This window comes from Seriola lalandi, unplaced genomic scaffold, assembly GCF_002814215.2.
Source record: "Seriola lalandi dorsalis isolate HSWRI2012SDOR001 ecotype SW California unplaced genomic scaffold, Sedor1 jcf7180002054332, whole genome shotgun sequence".
Taxonomy (NCBI): Eukaryota; Metazoa; Chordata; class Actinopteri; order Carangiformes; family Carangidae; genus Seriola; species Seriola lalandi.
The window spans coordinates 480,682-498,121 of NW_019524885.1; positions in this window are offsets into that span (position 1 = coordinate 480,682).

Here is a 17,440-nt window from a genome sequence, read left to right on the forward strand (position 1 = left end):
CACCATATAGTGGTCTATATAGGGAGTAGTGAGTTATTTCTTCTCCTCTGTCTTTGTCACTTCGTCTCTTTTGCTTCTGTTGAGTTTCCCCCGTGTCTCCTTGTGTTTCTGTTCAGTTTTTGTGGCTGCTCCTCGTGTTTTTGTTACTTTCCCTATATGTTCCTGAGTTTTGGCCCTTTGTTTATGGACTTTGGATTCCCGTCCTACACCTGACTGGATTTTGTTTCTGCATATAAGTTAGAGTTCTGTGTTTTTCTTTGTTAATAAATCTGCATCTACTGGTTTTGTGGTCTGCATTTGGGTCCTCTCTAAGGGTTGCAGGGAAACTGGACGAGCTGTATAGTGCAGTTGAAATTTTGAACTAAAATCAATCACAGCAGGTGCCAGCTGAAAAATCAGGCAGGAATGCACTGACATGCTTAAGCATGTCAACAGTTGACATTGTAATTAAATGATAAAGAAAAAGTGGGCATAAGTAGTCTCAGAAGTCTGATTATAACTTGTCACCAACTGTTTCTGTTGACTGTGGTCATACAGCAACATGTAGCCAAGATGTTTACATCTGGTGAGTCTTGCATTAGTTACAGTTTGCACCACTTAGGCATGTGTTTTGAAGCTTTATTATAAAGTGTTTCTGAAAAAGTCAATATGCCCCAATCAAAACTGCATATTATGCCTGAAGTTTTTTTTTCAACATTTAACCAGAACCACAATATTTTCCTGATGATAACAAAGTGCTCTGAGTTACATAAAGACCATAAAACTTTTAATCATGCTGTGGTTGACAGGAGCGGATATTGAAAGGAATACTAATGAAATACAATGAGGGTGAATGTTTTGCAGATGTTTGTTTCCCCACATTGATAAAGAGCATAATCCAGGCAGAATATAACGTTTCCCACAGAATGTATTTGTTAAATCAAATTAGTTGTACATGAAAGTGATTTTAGGGAGACAGGGTTGAACATTGTCATAATTAGAGACAACAAGCAGTGTGAACTTGCCTGAGCACCGCTAAAAGCCTGCCCGCTCATGCATACAGACAGTGATGTTGAGCTCACACTCCTTCATTGTCTGTCAGAAAAATGACCAGACAATGTGCAAAGCAGCCGGCGCTGCAGAAACCTCCTTCACATGGACATAAAATGACACAGAATGAGAAGTGACAGAATGTGTTTGCCTTCACAGACAAAAGAGGAGAAAATCCATTACTAAATGGATCCTCTACATCAACAGAAAGAGACTGTGAGAGTCTTATCAAACAAAACTGATTCTCCTCCTCTTTCATTTTGGCAGTATCAAAGTGCTATATTTTTTCCCTCAGACCATTCTGGCATTTTAGCATCATGGATGGTAAATTGCATTTGCATCATTGCTAATGGCAGATTTGCTTGTCTGTTTCTGTGGAGTTGCACTATTATGGTAACATTAATGGATTACTTTTTACTTTTGCTTAGTTATGCGCACCCCTTCCTGTAGCAAGCTCTTGTGGTTAGTTTATCCGTGGTATTTGAAGCTCTTAATGTTGAGGCTATTTTTTTTTTTTTTTTGTGGTTTATCACATTTTAAAACTTTGTCCTTGATTCTCTTGAGAAATAAATCATTTGAATGCATTAATGAAGAGAAGAAGTTCACTGGTCAAAGGTGGAGGAGGAATAAACAACCAAAATTCATTGTGTTATTTTAAATGAAGACTTTAAAGATAGGTGGATGTGTTTCAGCATTATGGACTTTAAATAGTAGACAATGGGGGTCCATATAATGATCATACATTTGTAGAGAAGAAGAAAAAGAAGTGAACATACCAGATCTGTGTGGCCTGCTCCTCATCTCTGCTTGAGGCTAAAAATGATGCTATTAGCATAACATGCCCAAATCTGAATGGTCGGCAGTCATGTTGCATTGTGGGTAATGAAGGCACTAAATTTAGACAACAAAGAACGCGTGCAATCAAAAAAACAATATCTCTGATTCTTTTGCATTGATTTGAATTTTTTTTTTGGTTCATCCACCTGTCCTTTGTAAATCTGACCATGTTATAGTAGTTTAATACTGAATCTGTGCTATTTTAACATGTTAACAAAACAACCCCCCCCCAAAAAAAAAAAAAACCTTAACCAAAGTGCCTAAACCTTTTCTTTCCTTTTCAAATCCATGTGCTTTACAACCCGCTCTCCCCCCACCACCTCCCTACAGCTAGTTTACCACATATCAATGTAAGCCTGGGGACACAAGAAGATTATTTAGCCAGTTAAGATCAGATCTGACCATCTTGACAATTCCAGGCCGAGTCCTGATTGTTAGCAAACCTTATCAGGTAGTGTGAAGGATTTGCAGCCTCAATCATAACCACACTGAGTAGCTCGGGGACTAATATGAGCTTACACCTGATAGTATCAAACATATTTACAACTTTAGATGAGTCCTCAAATTCTCGAAAGTGGAGATTGTAGATATCCAAAGAAAAGGTGAGTTTATAGTGACGTTAGAGCCAAATCTCATTCTCAAAGGATTTTTCCCAAACATCTGGACATCACTGACATACAGAGAGGCAGAGCCATGTTTTACTTTCTATTAAATACCCTCTCCTTTCAAAATCATTTAGTGTCATCCATTCAGTGTCAAAAAAATATAATATTTGCTTCTTCAATACTGTTGCTTCTGTCTGTTACTTTTTTGTAAATAAAAATAGAAAAAAACTAGAATTACTACCAGCCAGCCCAGTTGCAGGAAATATGTTCACAATGTCCCATTTCTGAGTTACAGCACTGCATGGCCAGAAGTGTTCCTGCACAATATTATGTCACAGTGAAGTTTCTTTGATCATTATGATATATCTCATCATTTTATCATCATTAGACATTTTTGTTAAATTTTGTCATAATTTACATAGGAATTAGTAGTTATAGAAAAAAACATGTTTTGTGAAGTCACTGCAACCTTGACCTTTGACCACACAATTCTAATCAAGTTTCAAGCAATCTGAGTTCAAGTGAAAGTTTGTTCTAAATGTGATGAAATTCCCTCTGGGCAAGCCTGATATATTGCATTCACAAAAATGTAAGGTCACTTTGACCTTGAACTTTGACCTTTTACCACCAAAATCTAATCAGTTAACCTTTGCATCCAAGTGAATATTTGTGCTGAATCTGAATAAATTCCTTCAAGGCAGACTTTGACATTTGGCCACCAAGATCTAATCATTTCATAATCGAGTCCAAGTGGACATTTGTGAATTTGAAGGGATTCCCTTGAGGAGTTCCCTAGATATCTTGTTAACGAGAATGGGATGGACAGACATACGTATGGATGTACAGACGGATGGACAACCCTAAAACATAATGGAGGCATAAAAAGTTCATTGCAAAATGTTACACACTCTCTGATGAGTTGTAATGTGTGTAAGTGTGCGTTTGCACCTCGGCTGTTATTTCTACATGTTCAAATTTTAAGGACCAAGATACAGTGACGCTCTCTTCTGTGTGGGGTGACTTGCAAGACACAAAGGCTCGTCATCAATCATCACCACTTAACGTTGTCACTGTCATTACTAATTTGTCTGCATTAAAAGTATAAATTGCACTGTCTGCCATAGATGTGAAGTAGCCAGCACATTTGGAATACTAATTGAGCCCAAAGGAGGAGATGCTAGAAAAGAGAGGAGTTAATTAAAAGTCAAAATGGTGTGTTCACTGTTCAGCGTGGTGATGGCAAATCAAGAGCAGGGGGAGGGATAAACATGTGAAACTGCTGGAGTTCTGGTTTGGTTCCTTGTATCTTCCATCAGTGAGAACGTCATACATAATGATATGCATTCATGAAGGAGAAATGAACTGCACTTTGAGATGAAGAAGAGGATGGTGTTCAAAGTTTCATCTGACAAAACTGGGAAGGAGAGGTGCTTTAGATACGAGAGGGAGAGAGGGGGGGGTGGTGGAAATTAAGTATTTCGGATGTGTAGACTGTAGACAGACCCACACTAGGAACTCACTTTTAGCATTCTCTTGCATATCCTTGGCTTACTGTATATTTAGAATACCCAATGTTGTCATTATTTTTCCATCTTCATTGGTGGACATTTAAATTAAATTATTATTCATTCAGCTTTGGGGGCAAAGCACAAATTTGCCACATTCAAAGAGGCACAGTCTATGGATTAGGGGTTAAAATGCTGACTGTGAACGTTAGTTCAAACCTTTGTTGTATCTCTTTCTCCCTGATTTCCTTCAATCTGTAGCTGGGTTTATAGTAATATTACGCAAATAAACCTGGGGTTTCTCCTCTTGCGATATCATTCCAATGAAACATGATGACAGATTTCTAGTAGTTTGCATCTCAGTTGGAACTGGCTCCCTGGGGCTTGGTGGAGCAGACACCTTGACTCCAATGCAAAAAAAGTTTCCATTTCTATTTTGCGAAATATTGCTTTGTCTAATAGTGTGAAAATCCACTTCATGCAAGCGTAGAAATATTTTTGCCATGTTTTATTAAAATTCTCGTTATTGAGTTCGTAATTTCAAATTGCACATAAAGCAGGTTAATGGGAATGCACCTTCTGTCTTCCGTCCGTGATAACAAACAGGCACCAACATATGCATATTTATGGTATGTACAGGCACATAAGCCCCAACCTTACTGCAGGACAACAACAGTGATATTTAAACATTCTACAAACCCACGGAATCAATGATTTTTTTTATCGGTGGCAGCAGGTCAAATTCTGCATGAGATGATTATGGATAAAACCAGGGAAAAATCAATTGTAGTACACAATGTGACACAATGCACTCTCCACATGACATTTAGAACACATGCACACATCAGAAGAACCATTCAGGTTCCAGTATCTACTGGACGTCATTAGCCTGACATTAACATACTGACTGCCACAGTGAAGCATGCAGAAACCAATGACTCGGAGTTAGCACACACACGCTCTCACTATACAGGTCATATTTATCCAAAATGCATGTAATAATACTGACCGCAAAAGACTGGATACACACACACACACACACACACACACACACACACACACACACACACACACACACACACCTGGAAACACACACAAAGGCTCATAAAATAGAAGCGCAGACACACTTAGAGGCAGGGAGGCATACACTTCCACAGCCCAGCTGTCAGTGTGAAGGATGGCTGGTGAGAGGTGGGTACACTCACTAAAGGGTCTAATCAGTCAGACACTGCTACTTCCACACTCTGCCATGAACGGCATACACACAAACTCATCCTCGCTCACTCTCCTGGTTTTTCATGCACAAAACACACTCGCACTACCCGACGCACACACGCAAACAACTGCTCATTCATGCACAGAAATACACCATCAACACACACAGACCTCCCCGCAATTATAAACGGTGAGTTCTTGCTGTTAACCGCACACCACGACAAATATACTACGATCAATAAAATCACTGACAGGGGGAGACAGATGACAGAGGACAGGAATGGGGGAGAGTAGGTGAGAGAGGAACAGAGTGAGGGAAAGTATAGAGCGTATAATGTTGCAAAGGAGGGAGTTGATGGGATGGAAGAAAAAACAGGAAAAGCAAGATGTGCTGGAAAAAGTGACAGATGTGTGAAAGGCTTTTGAGTAAAAAAAAAAGGGAAATATGAAATGAGCTGATATATGCCATGATGCTTGAAAAGGCAAAGCAAAACCGTTCTAACTGTCAGCAGTTTCTGATGTTTTTTGTCTAAACTGCCTCAAATACAGCAAGAGAATTTGAAACTAAGTGAGTTCATCTAAACAGGTTATATTTTTGCTATATTTTCTCAGACTAAAGTCTTTGTTTTCCACTGCTTCAGGCTGAAATCAACAATAATGCCCAGTGTTACTTAAAGGTCCCATATTGTATAAAGTAAGATTTCTTTTTTGATTATGTAGCTGGTCTAGTTTCTATATTAATACTGTGAAAGTATCAAAGTGCTCAGTCCACGGAGAAACACGCACAGGCTGTATTCAGAAACTGATCCTTAAAACAAGCTCTCAGGACTTCCTGAACTTTGTGATGTCACAATGAAGTTGTATCACTCTCAGCAATGCACCAAGCATAGCCCACCTGGACCCACCATCCAACTTGCAGAATTTGATTTCTATGAGTGTTTACCTGAAAACTGCTATATTTTCACTATCATTCAGGAAATGTCCAGCTAGTCAGAAGAGAGGTTTAGGGCCTCCTCTGTTCTGATTGGCTCATTGATCTATTTTTGCTAGAGCTCTCGAGAGGAGATGTAAAACTACATGAAGATGGATTTTGGTGCTTAAAACCACAAATATTTCTTCTTATGGATATCAACACTTCAAATATAACACTAGAAGTGTGTAAAATATGTGACCTTTCAAAAGCCTGCTTGAATAACATACACATACATAAGCATCACAATACTAAAAACTCCAAAACTTGGATGCTTACTGAAGCTGCATAATGGTAAATCACTGCCGTCAGTTGTGTTTGTAATTGGATGAGTGATTAATGTTGTGTTTGGATATAAAATGAAGTAAAACTAAACCAAACAAAATCACACTGCGTGAGGGAAGAAGTAGAAAGAAAGAGTGAAGGCTGGACTACATCTGGGAGACTGGCCAGCTGCAAACAGTTGCACTAATTCATTCTCCACTTACCACAAATCAAGAGAGAAACATGCAACAGGACAAGGACCCACCAGACAAAACAGACAACAGGTCTCAAAGAGGTAGTCAAAATGTCTGCTGTCTCACTCTCTACTGGCACTGCTGTACTCAAAAGATCAGCACTCAAGTCTGCAAGCTTGCCAAAGTACACAGGTCTAGATTCAAACCTTGGCGTCTTTTGTCAAGTTTTGCCATTGAATCCTGTAAAGTTACCGGTGTCAAGGAGTCCCATTTAAAGTTTGAGGTATTTATCAGATGTCCCTCTTCAGTGAACCTTACAATGAGGCAGCAGGGACGATTACCAAACACCTCCTCTCCTCTAACTTTGCTCTTGGGAACAGAGGTTTCTTTCAAATACTGATTATTGCAGTTTTGAATAGCTTCAGAGATAAGGAAAAGCAACTTTATCTGCATCCTAGGTCAACAAGCTGCTCACATTTATATTTCCTCCTCCAGAAATCTCACAAATTGAGCCTCTCGCAGTGTTTGTCTGGATGTAAACACTAATAAGGTAAAACTGAGAGGTCATTTACTTAAAAAAGCAACATTTCTGAGCCACTAAAGGAACAACTGAGAAGACAGTAGAATCGAATGGTTTCAGTTTTTTTGTTTTTTTTTAACAGCCAAACCCTTGGCATTTTGTCAAGTCAATTCTTTTCAAAATTTCAGTGCTTACTTCACTGTAGAGCCTTGTGTAATTTCAGTTCAGAGTCAGTGCTCTTAAACACAAAAAGGCTAACATAATATCAAACAACTGAATCCAGAAATCAATTGGTAGTATAGCTTAACACTACAAAAAAACCCTCAAACTACAGTGTGTAGAACAAGGCCAACGCTAATGCTACCCCTATCCCGTTTTATAGGTGGTGCTGTAGTGAAAAATAGGGTCCTAGAAAGTCGGTTGTAGGATTGTGGTCCTGAAACTGCAGCCTCGGGTACTGCAGAAACATGTTATTTGGATAACCTGATATCTGTCCTCCAAACAGGGATCATTGCTGTGATGTGATGCTGATTGGGTCTATTTTAAGTTAAAAATCACAAAGAACAGTTAAAATCAACCAATGGCTCTTTTAAATTTGTTTGTGGTTCATAACCTTCATTATCCTTTTAATTTAGTCTGACAGCAAACTGCTGCATGACTTGACAATATTAATTGTTATCATTGTGGCATTGTGTATCCAGCAGTTGTTGCAAATGAAAGTTGAGGTCCAGACTTTCCCCTGACAGTCAGATGAGTTATATTTTGCTTATGCTGCACATATTGCACTTTGGAGTGGGCTGGACCACCGAGTCCTTGTTGCTGTGGTTTCCATTGTTATGGTGCTTACATCAGTGTGCTTCATAACTGCTTATGCTGCCTGTTTGCTGACAATAGGCTTTTGTAAAATCAAGCAAGTGTTGGTAGTTTGATTGTATGCTGTGTCATACTTTTTCTTCCACATGCCCACAGCTGTCTTTGTTTGCATGTTTCGTACCTTACATACAGCAGCATCTCCAATATTCAACCACGAATAAAAAGAGCATGAATTGAAACTACATTCATGAATATAAATGGTTTGGGATGGCGGGCCTCGACTGATTAAAATAAGTTTTCATGCTGAAGCCCAAATATGCAACTCTCACTCCTTCTAAGTGTAGCAGAAAGTCAGCAGCAAGCGAAGTGAGAAAAGGGGGCTGTCATGTGTCGGCCTACAGGCGTGTTTTGGATGTGACGCTTCTGCTGAACCTTTAAGGTGAAACCAGTGAAACCATGACCACGATCAACAGACATAATACCAACATCTATAAAGGCCTCTAATGTTTAATGCCTTTGAGTTCTTACCTTGAGGACAGGTTTTTTTTCTGCCACATGCAGAGCACTTGAATGTGTGGTGCTTATGTCTCATTCGTCAACTGAATTGAGCACCTGACTCACTCCTTATTATGTAATTATTATTTATATATTTTACTGCATCTCTGTCTTTTAAAATGATGTCATGGATGCCTTATTCCGCATGTCTTTCCTGAGTTTTCTTGTTTGTTTGTGTTTTTTAATTAATGGCTGCATAAGTTTTTGGAAATCACTGAAATAGCACATGGATTTACTGATTGGTACCAGATGCTACATTTATGCTTCAGTATCACTTCACTTGTTGAGATCTCAACTAAATTCCAGTTTTATTTACGCAGGTGTACAGTGGCACCATCATAACCTGACACGTCTCACTATTACTCTGCTGATGCGCCCGATACAATCATGCAATGCTGTTTGCTGCTGCAGCTCCCCTACACTTCCCCACCCCACCCCACCCTCCTGCTGTGAGCGGTGAAGCCCCCAGTTAACTACATGTATGTATGTATGTATGTATGTATGTATGTATGTATGTCTACTTCCCTTGGCCTGAGACGCACTATGTTTGTTAAAACCATTGCCACTTCTGTCTACCTAAGCTGCATATCAAGATTTAAAGGGGACAAGTTGTGCTCATTTCCTGCTCTATATTTTTATTCTGGGACTCCACTGGAGTAGCTTTGCATGAATCACAGGTCAAAAAAATCCTTATCTCAAACTGCTTGTTACGTAACCCCTCAGTTGAGCCTCCAACTGAAACAGGCAGTAGTAGCTCTGCTCTTTAAGGTCCCCCTCCCTAGAAGCCCACTTCCATCTGATTGGCCAGCTTCCGGAAGCCAAAGTCAACCTTATACATATATATATCTTTATATATATATATATATATATATATAAAACATATATTAACTATGCATGTCCCTGTTAATAGGTGTACATATGGGAAACGCACCAAAATGCAGACTGAAGTGGAAAATGTCTGCTGTCAGGAAATACCAAAGCTAACGTTGCTAGTAAAATGTTTTTTCTGCTGTCGCTAAACGACTATATAGGAAACCAGCACTGTCTGTTATTTATATGCTGGGGTACATAACATGCCTGTTTTGTGAGAACAAGCTGAGCTCGGCGCAGATGATCGTATGTGACGAACTGTCGTAAGCAGAAAAGCAGAAAAAGGAGTTTGAAACCTCGAGTTCAGCGCTTCTGTCTCACAGGGATTTCTTTTGTCTGTTTACTTCATGATTTCAAACTTTGGCCACATTTAATATGGACATCCAACATTGTAATATTATATATATGAGAGAAAATAAGGAAAAGCACTATGGGTCCCCTTTAAACACAATGTGGGTGGAGTCAAGATAATGAGATTACTTGGTAACAACAGGTGTACATGCAAAGGCCAATAATCCAGATATACTAACAAATCACATGTCAACACACTGGTATAAACTGAGTCATGAACATACTAGTTAACTAATTAGAAAGAGGAAAAAATGAACAGAGGACTGTAATAAACTTGCCTGTTCCTGTTGGATTTTCATGTTGCCTCAGCTCGTGTATTCATGTCCCATCTTTTTTTACCATCTTTCCCCTGCCCTGTTCTATACCAAAGACATATACAGTATCATGTTATAATAAGAGTACCATAAGGAATAAACTTTAAATCATTAACCCTGAAACCCCATGGTGCCCCGTGTTTTAATTGCATGCTGTTTTTGTTTTTCCATCTCTCTCGCGCTCTACCTGCCTGCTTCTGAAGGCGCACTCCTTGCCTGTCCTCCTTCCTGCTGCCTCATCAGTTCTGCGGCTGCAGTTCTTAGGATGCTGTCAACAGTGCTTTGGTGCTAGAACTGATGGGAGCACCGTGCTCTCTGCCGGTCTGAGCATTAGTCTTCTGAACACTTCGCCTCAGGAAGGAAATCGATCTCCTGCCAAGTTCAGGAGAGAGCAAGAAGAGACAGAGAGATAGGGAGAAAGAGAGGGAAACACGTCGCCACACCTGCAGATCTTCGCAGGTAGAAAACTGTGATAGATCTTCTGTCAAAGCAAAGAGAGTGTCAGTTAAACATTATAACAGATGGGGTCCTAAAAGCTGAGAACAGACAGTGTTTCATGAAGCCTAATCAGCTAAAAGCCTAAAAGGAAGTACCTGATTATTCACAACTGTTTACAGTCCCAGCCCTAATTGAAGCTGCATTTTGCTACTGCGCTTTTGCAGAACGACCACTGTGGCTTCATCACAACAGCAAACTGCTGCAGATAAATGATTACTTCTGGAAAAGAACAGCCTGTCATGGCTTATATATTACATTCTGATTGTCATTTTACATAAATGAAACAAAATAAGTTGTTGTTACCAACCCATTTTTCTTTATACAAATATAAATATATAAGTAGGCTATATCAGTTTGGAGCAATGAATAAACTACAGTAGGACAGTAGTTTCTTTGTTACTTTCCTATCCCCTTCTCCATTTCGTGACCCCTGAGATTTATCTTGCAGACTCCTCCATGCAACCATCAGATTATGTTTTTCCAGCAGCCGTGTTCTGGTGCTTCACGTCTTCTATCCTGACAGCAGCAGAAATCATAGCTATTTACTCTAAGCTCCACATCTGCCCTTTAAGGTTTTAAAAAAAAGTATAAAAACAGTGTAACTAATTTAGTCATTTTCTGCTTAGACCTCATATTTTGTTTCAGTTCATCTTCAAGGCAATTAAAGGTATCAGTCCAAAGTACCATATATATTTTGCTGCATAACTCCTTTGATGTTTAATCTTTATGAGATTATGAGACTCTGGATGAGGCAACATCTAAAGCCCACTCTCCCATTGCTGTTGCCTTTAACCGTGTCGCTGATCTGGCCACCAACGAAATCCTTTACGCTATGGTCCAAACAGAGCCGATATTTGGCCTACTTTCTGTTTGTCATTTGCATTTTATTTCTCCTGTTTGCATCAAAACTGCTCTCCGAAATTCAATGAAATACATAAATCTCTTCTTTTTTTTTCTTTAGGACTGCTCTTGATGATTTTGATGGTTTATGAATTTTTTTTCAAACTCAAAGCTGTCTCTCACTGTTTCTAAGTGGTGTGTGTGTGTGTGTGTGTGTGTGTGTGTGTGTGTGTGTGAGTGACTAAAGAGAGAGAGAGAGAGAGACAGAGCAGGTTTATGGGAAGTGGGAATTCTGAAAGCTGAAATGAAATAATAAATATGCAAATGGCTTGCCATCACTCGCTGGGTTTCCACAGCGATACGCTGGCTGCCATCCAGCCGTGCCTCCATTCCAGAATTCATACGACACAGCGTGTGTTGCAAGTATGTGTTAGCACTATGTCTATGCACGTGCATGCATGCAATGTTGAGTGTGAATATTTTGTGTATTTTCGCACAAATGTGAAAGTGTGTATGTTTGGAGTGAGTGTGATTACTAATAAGACAGTGGGAGAGAGAGTGTATGTGTGTGCGTGCATGAAGAGAGATGTACACTGTAACCTCCATTGTCAATTTATGCAGCCTAAGATCCGCATGTTAAGTGGAGCAGAAAAGGCATCTCTGTGTGTGACAGTAGTAGTGCCTCTCTGCCTTTTATTACTCAGCTGGAAATGCACACACAGACACGCAAATGATTTGACAAAAAACCTACAGTCTGCCATCCAACTACAGGTAGCAAAAGAAATATCAACATCCTGAGACATTTCTCGAATTCTGAAACATGCAGGGTATCCGTGGCACCAATACCAGTGCTTGTAGAGACTGTAAGACATGCTCTTTGTATGCACAGAAGCCTGATGAAACACAAAGACTGGAGAGAGAAATACAGTTTGATCTGTGTGTGTTCTGAAGAATGGTACATTAAAACTGTGCTTTCATTCTTCACACACTGGGAGCTCCAGTACGAACAAAAGGGAACATTTTATTCTGAACAACTTAAATATCTGGAGCCTGTACATGATCTTAGTAAACTGCACATACTTTAATGTTAATGAGCTGAAGTACATTCCCCTGATACTGATCATAAACTCATCCAAAGTATAAAAGATCAGTAAAAAAGTGTCCCCTTTAGCATCAGTTAAATGATGTTCCAGTGGCACGCATAATTGTGCAATGTGCTTCACTATTTAAAACCGTTACCATCTAAATATAATCTGACAATAGAATCTATCATAAAATCTGACAATAAAAGATTGACCACAGTTAGAGAAGGTGAGGGGGCCTGGGTGTTTTGTCATGAATTTTTTGACAGTCTTGCTGATTTCTGCACTGGAGCGCCTGCTGCGTCCATCAAAAGTTCTGTTTTAACACAACCCTTTTTTTTCCTCCTTAAAGCGCCCTCCCCTTCATTTTCAACAGCTGTCTCTTCCTTGTGGCCTTGTTTCATAAGTCTGCTTGGAGGAATGTTTGTTTTCTTTTGAAATCATTTACTAATCTTTGAGCAAACCTAAATGACCTTCAAAGATCAAAGATCTGTTTTTTGATATCTTCATTGATATTTTAATATTTTTTCACTAATAGATGTTTAATATGTTTGCATTCTGTACTACAGATAATGCTTGCACATACTGACAGTAATGGGGTCTGCTTTATCAAAGGTCCCATATTGTAGAAAAGGAGATTTCCTTTTCTTTTTGGTTATAAAGCAGGTCTAGGTGGTATATAAATACTGTGAAAGTATCAAAGTGTGCAATCCATGGACGAAAATGCACATAGCCCATATTTTGAAACTGTGTTTTAAAACAAGCCATCAGCTTACCTGGACCCAATGTCCAACCTTGCATGATTTGATTTCCCCAAGTGTCTACCTGAAATATGCTATATATGTTTTTTCTGATCAGTGGCCTCTCCTCTGATTGGTTCACCTAGCTGTTTTTTGCTAGAGCTTCGGGTAGATGCCTGAAAAAAGGAGATATAAAACTACACTGAGATGGTTTTTGGTACTAAAAACCACACATATGTTATGGATTCTTACGGATATTAAACCTTCTAACAAAACACCAGAAAAGTGTAAAACCAGGGTCTTTAAAACATTATATGATAAATCGTCTCAGCCAAGGGTTACTCTTCTTTTGTTGCAGGTCTGACATAGTATCCAATCAAGACGTGGTTGCTGCCTCCAGTGGTCAAAGTATCTGTAATTTTAAATGGAATTCTGTCATCACTAGTAAACACAGATATCGCAAAGCTGGTGATATCTCAATGATTCAATCTTAAGCTGCATTTGTTATTGTTGTGCTTCACTACAGTTTATTCTTGCGCTTCACTACAGTTAATACACCATCTCCAAACAGTATTTAATCATGTGGGATTTGGACATCCTACAGCAATAGTCAGCCTCAAAAAACCCTAGCATTTACTGTGACATTTATCAGGCCACTATATTATATCAATAAGATTCATTTTACACCGGGATCTATCAAATAATAGCAAAAAGAATCAGAGGAAATGGTAATGAAATGTAGGTGAAATAATCGTTCAGTGACTGCCTGGTATAACCTCCCCAAAAGTGCATTGTGAGGTGGAGTTAATATGTGAGACGTGTCAAAAACAGTGAGAGAAAATGATATTCGGAATATGAGATTGCATGCTGCAAATTTGATGAAACGGGCCCCAGCTGCGTTCCTACATGGCCAGTCTAGGCTTCGACAAATGAATCATTCTGGCAAGACATGGCACTTTGTCACAAAACACTCGTCCTCTCAAAATTGTTCCAGGAACATGGCACTGGCTTTAATTTACTTCAATGGCCCGTGCAGTCTCCCCATCTCAACCCAGTAGAGCACCTTTGGGATCAAGTGGAACAGGAGTTTTACAGCACGGAGTCGGAACTGAAAAATCTGCAGTAGCTGCATGATGCTAATGAGAATCTCCTTGAATCCTCTGCAAAAGGGGACCTCACCGGGTAGTAAGCAGTTATTACTAATGAAGTGGGAAACGAGTGTGTGGCTCAAGAAAATTTCCCACTACTTGTGCAATAACATAATTATATTTTAGTATCATGCAACAAAACTGTAATAGTAGCTGATTACTTCATGGAAATAATTCTCCTGACACAGTTTTACCATTATACGGTCATACATTATAATTCTAAGTGATCCTATTCTTTAGTCTTTATTTGACGTTGTGTGACCTCCCAATCTTTTCTCTGTCCACCAACATTCAAATTAAAACTAAAAAAATGTGAAAAAAAGGTTCTGTGCTAGTCAGAAGATAGATTTCCATTCTTGGGATGCCAGCTTATTTCAGAGTCTCTGGCTTCACTAGTATGGAAACTTTGACTGTCATGTTGCTAACTTTCATACAAGATATAGTCCAAGCACTTTTCCAAACGGTCTGTTTTGAATCTGAATATTTTAAGGCCATTTTTCTATTTTATTCTTCAAATATTGTGGCTCAGTTTACAGCAGGCCACAGCGGACAGAGTGTAAGTCAGATCTTCCTTCAGTACACAACAGTGTGGTCCCAGAAATCTATCTTAACTGCCAACTAAAATTATATTTTCAACAGTGTAAATATACTGTAGCTTAAAAACTTTTACCAATGTTTTAAAACTCCCTTTATTTTCTTTCTGAAAGGGCATTGCTGTATGCACAACTACATTTCTCTTTTGCTTCTACATTTCCTCACACTTTGGTTCATACATTTTCTATTTATTTCTAAAGGAAGGCCAACGTAGTCATCCTTGTGTAACTATGGTTCTGTAAAGGTGCTATCTCTCTTAAGGGATTTTCAGTACATATACAATACCGTATATGGAGACTGACTCACTGGGTCACACTTCTTTATGACATTGTTTGAGGTGGCAGTGTGCTTTATAAGAGCACCTCCAGCCATAACCCTCATTGTACAAGAGGATAATACACATGCAGGTAAACTATATTTGGTGTTAGAGGTCAGGTTTGCCACTTAACTGTTGTGCCAGTTGCCTCTGTGAGTGGCTGATTATTTAAAGATGATTTTGTCGGTTTTGGCCTGGTGCGTCACTTTGTTAAAGGGTTTGTGCATTAGGGGTTTCAGACTTTGTTTGACTACTTTGCCAGCACTTCATCTCTGGCCAACCATTTTCATTTTTATTTCCTTGCCATTTGTGCTGGGAAGGGCTACAGTGCGTTTCACAGTCATACGCATGGAAGCTGCAGGCGATTTTGATTTAAGGTAACATGAGCCGGGGGTGTCCCACTCTGGCTTATAACAATACTCTTAATCAACACAATCATGCAAAAGTACTTTTGCACAATACAATGACGATAGAGGCTATTCTGTTCTATTCTATTGCTGTATTTAGATTAAGATTGATTGTGTCCGGCCCACCTGCTTAATAAGATCAGTAACAGCCATTATATCCATTTGCTTTGGAGTAACACCTGGTTAAGGTTAAGGTATGGCTAGACATGAAGGGGTTATTGAAGGTGAAGGTTAGGTAACTAAAACACTTGGACACATTAACGGAGAGGGCATCATTATACACTGTTGTTCATGAAGTTGGAATTAAATATTTTTTACCTCTTTCCATGAAATGATTGTGACAATGTGATTTATTCTTGACAGATAAAGTGTATATCTTCTCAAAACTTTAGTAGTCAATCTCTTCCAAAGTGATTACTGATGCATTTACATAGGAATAAACAGAGGGTTGTGTCTGAAAACAAAATTATTCCAACTTTATGGGCAGCAATGTAGTTTAAGAGAAAAGTCCAAATTAAAAGACAAAATACACAGTTTTTGTCATGCCCTCTAGAACAACACACAAAAGCATTGTCTGATCTGACATCCCTATCAGCGGGACATCATTTGCCTGTGCCATCAAAAACTGTTAAAAATCATAATTTAATAGAAAAATATGATATTTGTTTTATGATGTGAAAGTGTTATGTTGTGGAGATTTTGACCTCTAGTGACAGCAGGGAACTGTTCCCCTGGGTCCCCATGTTGTTTATATCGCGCATTTGCCTGAGGACGCACGTGTTCGCGTGCACACACAGTCCACAGGGGGCAGTAACCCACCAGGAAATGCAGCAATGTGCGCCTGCAAAGACGGGACAGAAGAAAACTGCTGACACGTAAACATGGATGTAAACAATGCTGGATTTAAGATACTTTAAAAATTTGTCTTTGCAAGTGTTTTATGAGGAAGGAAATATTTTCAACATGTTTGTTAGATCTCAGATATACACACAGTGCATGTTTTGGTAGGTAACTGTTGCAAAAATAACATTTATGTGTTTACAAAAAAAAAAAAGAGTCATTGGGGCCTTTTAATATTTGGTCAGGTTCAGACATGAAAACAACTCAGTAGGGAAAGATCAGGGTTTGGGTTAAATACGACTACAGCAAAAAAACAAGAAAAACATGAGGAACAAAACAGGAAGCTTGATGTTTTGTTGACTCATCCATGCGCACTTGTTGTTGCTCTATAATAACATCACCTCCTCTCCCTCTTTTGCTCCCATCGTAATAACGGGCTGCTAGAGAGCTTTGTCACTTGAACGTAAACACATTTCATTTTGGGGCATTTGCTGAAATTACCGATGCTATTTTTGTCTTGGGTTGACAGTCTCGAAAAGCAAACACTAATTGCGAGTTTGTGAAAGAATGTGAAAGCTCCTGTATAGAAGTGTGATGTGCTACATGCCCATCCTATGCAAGTGATATAGAGGGTTATAATAGGCTGGATTAAAAGGCAGTGACAGTTCCTATAACCAGCAGTGGTCATTTGCACTTGTCAGACAGAAGCTGCCCTCTCTCGAATCCAAGGTTTGGACTCTGCATTTATTATTCTGTTTTCTCTAAATTTATTTACACAAGAAGATGAATGGAAGTTTTAATGATCCCATTGCATCCAGCTAATCATTGCACGTCAGGCTGTAATTCTTACAGTTTCCAATCCTGGTTTGGATAATATTAAATTCCCATCACAGTGAATGATAAACTCGAGACTCATTCAATCCTTTGCTACCT